Raw genomic sequence first — 5,156 nt, 5'->3', positions numbered from 1 at the left:
AGCAGACTCTGGGCTCTCAGCTCAGATCTGATGTGAGGCTCCAACATCCAAAACTGTGGGATCTCAACTGGAGCCCAAACCCAGAGTGGGATGCTTCAGCAACTGAGGCCCACCCAGGTTCCCCGTCCCTGCCATTGATGCAGAGGGAAGATGTAGAGCTCCAGGAAGCCCAGGGACAGGCACAGGAGAGTGGCCAGGGGGGATGGGTGGGACCAGATCCAGGACAGGTTAACACGCTTCAGGAATGATGGTGGGATAGCCTCCTGCTGGATTTGGAGTTGTAGGAACACAGGGTAGATGGCCAGACCGTTGGGGTGAGGCCCTTCCTTTGGGATTGGACTGTGCCTCTTGGAGGGTCAACAGGTACTGACAGAGGCGGTACACAGTACTGCCGCGAGCCCTCTTTAACGGCCGAATTCTTGCAAGAGAACAGAGGCCCAAGGTAGACCAAGAGACCGAGAAGAAGGTAAAAGTGCCAGACCGTCCCCCACCCAGACCTAGTGTCCAGGATCAGCACATGGCGCCCAATCCTCCCCCCCCACCCCCGCAGTTGACCAATGGACGCCTGGGACTCCCTCCTCAAGCTACAGCTCATCTTCTCTGTATGGCCCTGGAAGCCCTCCTGGAGCCCCAGTTCAGCCCCTGAGCAGAGCCCTGTGACCCCTTCTGCAGCCCAGCCCAGCCTCCCAGCAGAGACCTGGAGCCTTCTCCTCCAGCTCAAGCCCAGCCCCCCACAGGGCCTTTGCACTTGGTCAGGCACCAGCATCAGCAGTACTTGCTGATCCCTAGGGGGAGTCAGACGAGCCCAGCATCAGTGATAGGGGACACAGACACAAGTGAGAGTGACTACTGGGAGCCAGGCAGAATGACCAGAGATAAAAGACAATTTCTTTCATGAACTAATCCATTGATTCAAAACAAGATGTTTTAGAAACAAAGTTACACCTTTGTGACAGAGCCACGGCCAGTGACTTTATTTTATATGATTTCATTTCAAGTTGAAAGAAACTTGAGTTCATGCTTACTTTCAGAGAAAGGGACAGTGCGAGTCGGGCAGGGGCATCGAGAGAGCCCGAGCCCACTCTGCTGTCAGCACAGAGCCCCGTGCAGGGCTGCGATTACCAACACTGTGATGATGTCCTGAGCACAGCCGAGAGTGGGACGCTTAAGCGACAGAAGCCCACCCAGGTTCCCCGTCGCTGCCTTTGACGCGGAGGGAAGATGCAGAGCTCCAGGAAGCCCAGGCACAGGCACGGGAGTGGCCAGCGTGGTTGGACCCAGACACAGGCTGGTGTGTGATGCATGCTGTGTGCCCTTTGTGGACCAGGAGGCCCGGGAAGAAGATCCCATCCTGTGGACAATGGGCACCCCTCGGAGTTCTCTGCAGTAGATTCCAATCAAGAGGGTTTACTGTGTCCGAGGCCTAAAGAGGAGAGGCCACCCTAGCTGCAGGTCTGTCCTGTCCCTAACGGGGTGAAGCTTTAGAGACTGGACTGATTTTCCTGAGGCATCGCGCTCCTCCCCTGCTCTTGTGTTTTTCGTATGGGGAGGAGGAGGTGCGTCATTCCAAATCTTGGAATAAGGTTGATGCTCCAGAAAGATGTATCGCAGATCCTCTCTTTTTTGCTTCCTCCCTGCACAGAACTGGGGCTGCGCGTGTCCCATTTGGAGCAGTGTGGAATGAGTATGAGTGATGTCATAGTAGGGAACTCACCAGAACAACAAAACGGAAAAATGACTGAGGGACTTGTCTCGGGATGATTGCAGGAAGGATAGTAATGCAGAGATCGTGGGGGCCCCTGGGTGGCTCAGTCACAGAGCGGCCCACTTCAGCTCAGGTCATGGTCTTGCAGATCCTGGGTGTGAGTCCCCCATCAGGTTCTGTGCTGATAGCCTGGAGCCTGGGGCCTGCTTCTGACTCTGTGTCTTCCTATCTCTCTGCCCCTCCCCATCTCTCACTCCATCTCTGTCTCTCTGAAAAATAAACCTATGTTAAAAGAAATTTTTTTTGTTGTTTAAATGTAGAGATTATGTATTACCTTCCTCCACTACCTTCTTTGGCCCTTATTTTCAGAAGTGCCAAGGGGAACATTTTGGTCCCATGGCCTGTGTGGCATGTGACCAAGAGTTCACAATAGGGTCACAAAGGGGTGGGTCCCCAAGGCGGCTTAGGGGTCCGGTGAGCAGGGACCAGTCAGACCACTTCCAGTATACAAGACACCCTTGGCTGCACGTGCACATAGTCATGGAGCCCCTCAGCGATGTGACACCACTGGTAGGATTTCAGCTGGCTCCTGCATTCTGAATTACTTCATGCCATTTGTGTGGAGAAGAATGTCTCATAAAACATGACCTCAGGGTAGAGAGTGGTCAGTGCCGGGAGAGATCATGAAACAGGATGTGGCAGACATGTCCATGTGGCTCCGAGGGGCAGTGCCCAACTCCGAAGTACCCAGACACCCGTCTTTGAACTGCACATGAGACCGCCCAGGACTGCAGAGTCCCCAGCATCCTCTGCGGCAGAGCTGCTTGTGTGAGCTCCCGCCCCCTGGATGGGAAGGGAAGTGAGCTGGACTTCTGGGAGGTGACCCAGCAGAAACAGGCCCTTTATGCTTCTCTCCCTGTCCTGCTGGGAACACAAGCCCCATTGTGGCCTGTGTGGACCAGGGCAACTGCTGCGGGAAGAGGAGTGTCCTGGAGCAGCCCTGCCAGGCCTACCCTGGACTGTGTGCCTCTGGACCAAGCAGGAGAGAGACGCAAACTCACGTGTGGGACCTTTGTGACAGCAGATGAACCCTATGGTAACTAGGACAGCAGTCTTGGGGCCGACGTCTGGGTGGTTCCTTGGGATCAGGCTGCTCCCAGAAGCACGGCTCTCTGAAATTCTCAGCCCTCCCTTCCATGGGGTGAACAGCCAAGTTTGGCTCCAGCCCTCCTGTAACCAGGCACTTCTCTGGAGATGCAGGGGAATCCATGCTCCCGGCATAAAGAGTCCACCGAGTATCTGCCAGGGACCACCTCTTCCTCCTTCCTCCCACACTCCTGCATCCCGCCCTCTCCCAGAGAGGCGGCTCGTTTTGAAATACTCTGCTGACTCTTGCCTGGCTAATAGCCGTGGATTCTAATTCAGTAACTCTGGCAACAGGCCTTCTTGCGCATGGAGTCACGTGATTATTGCTAGAAAGGTGAGTTTGGAGCAGATGAGTTCCCTGCTAAGCTGACAAGCTTAAAAGGCGAATTTGAAAAACCAACCAGAGAGCACACACAGGAGGCAATAGAGTCCGGGACTCCATGATGACTGGGTCTGTGCTCTCGGTTTGGGGAGATGGGCCCTTTGGACTTCCCGGGTACGTGGTCTGCTCCTCCACTCTTCCGGATCATGCCATTTTACGGGGGAAAGGACTTCTAATAACATGAATTTTGTGGGAGATGTTGTAACAAAGTTGACACAGTCCATTTGTTGGTTAACTCTTCTTGTCTGCACAGCCTGGTGGCACTGCTTTAAAAGAACGTGTATTCAGATCACATCTGAGTAAGGCCTACAAAGCTGGAGACGATGCCTTTGAAAACAGTTTGTTCCTCAGGGTTCCCAAGAGGAAGGGGCGTGCCGCACCGTGCAGGGCCAAGTGAAGAAGCCCCAGGAGGAGGGACAATGGTGACAGATGCCTTTATGGTGGTTTCTGCAGGAGGGAACCAGCAAGGCAGGGTGGCAGCTCAGGATTGGCTGGTGTGGTTACTTCCAGGACTCAGGGGCCCAGGAGCTGGCACCTGGTACCTGGCCCTGGGGTGAGTCCAGCAGGTAGACAGCAGAGGAGGAGGGCCTGTTCACAGAACGGAGGTGGGAGGGTGCGGGCTCTGTGTTGGTTGGTTTCTCCTTGTCCTAGGGCCCCTAGAAGGAGGATTCTTCCTGGGGCTGGAGGAGGTGGTGACAAGTTAGAGAGGCCAAGTGACAGCGACTCAGGACAAGTCAGGTCAGTCAGACGTATGCTGGCCTCATCTCAAGTGTCACCTCCTCAGGGGAACCATCCCCGCCTGCCCAACCTCCAGGGACAGTGTCTCCCACCCCTAGTTTCCCTCACCAGGACCCATGTCATCCCTTTGGGACTTTCAGAGCCCCATGGCTCCTCCCTCTGGAGGAAGCGTCCTAACAGCCAGCAAGAGGTCCTATGCAATCTCCTCTCCCTCGACTGTTCCCCCGCCCCCAGCCCTGGCTGGCCCCCAGGTTCCCCAGCTCCACGCTGCTCTTCCGAGCTTCCTGAGGCCTGTGCTCTCCCCTGCCACACATTCCTCTTTCTGACACGCTCTGCCCACTGCCTCGGCTCCACAGTGCCTTTGCCCCAGGAGCAGCGGGCAGAGGTGTCTGGGGTTGGCTTGGTTGGGTTGGGTTGTTCTTTTGTGTTTCGTTCTGTCTCCTTCATGCTGTGTGTACAGCCTAGGTCAGTGCCAGGCAGATAGTAGGGGCTCAATAAGCAGTGAATAAACAGCCCTTAGAACCACCCAGGACATTCTTGTTGTGGTCTGCAACATTCACCCATCTGGGGCACGTTCACTGAGGCCCTCACCTGCTGGGCTGGTTCCAGACACCAGGGCCCAGCGGTGGCTGAAACCCGCAGGGCTCTCCATTCTCATGTCACCATTGGTCTAGTGGGAGATACACAGAAAACCAGCAAGTAAATATACACGAAGTCAGGTGGTGGTGTATACAGTGGAGAAAAATAAAGTCAGGAAGGATACTGGAGCCAATTCTTAAAGGTGTTTCGGGAGTAAGCAATGCACTGGGCAGAGTTCCATGTTTCAAGAAGAGCACAGGCAAAGGCCCTGAGGCCACAGAGTGCTGTGTGTGTCCTAATTATTAGTGTGGAATCTTAGCTTTGATTGGAGTCTGTGTTTTGTTCATTCGGTCATTTTCGGTTTCCCCTTTCCAGCTAATTAACCCGAGTCTTGATTATCAGTCTGTTGAACTCAGCCAGTTCTCTTCCCGTGGCTTCAGGTGGAAATGGGTGCCTTTGGGTCAGGTCCACACGTGTTTCCAGAGCGGCTTCCCTGGGCCCAGCTGTGTTAGGCATCGGGATGCTGTGAAAGAAACATGATGGTCTCTGCCTTGACTAGCCCCGTTGGGAATGTCCCCCGTGTCCTCCAGCGCCTTCTGTGGACCA

The 5,156-nt window shown here is 54.8% G+C and overlaps 1 long non-coding RNA gene across 1 annotated transcript; it reads right to left on the bottom strand.

The window, feature by feature from the left end:
- Positions 1-3,557: 3,557 nt before the first annotated feature.
- Positions 3,558-4,605, bottom strand: LOC115275036. The gene is made up of 2 exons (XR_003901379.1): positions 4,563-4,605; positions 3,558-3,913 (listed from the first exon to the last, which is right to left on the bottom strand). It is a non-coding gene; the product is annotated as an uncharacterized LOC115275036 (long non-coding RNA).
- Between the last annotated feature and the right edge of the window lie 551 nt (positions 4,606-5,156).

Source organism: Suricata suricatta, chromosome 12, assembly GCF_006229205.1.
Source record: "Suricata suricatta isolate VVHF042 chromosome 12, meerkat_22Aug2017_6uvM2_HiC, whole genome shotgun sequence".
NCBI classification, from domain to species: domain Eukaryota; kingdom Metazoa; phylum Chordata; class Mammalia; order Carnivora; family Herpestidae; genus Suricata; species Suricata suricatta.
Note: the sequence above shows the minus strand (reverse complement) of the source record. Positions and strands in the feature narration are given on the sequence as shown.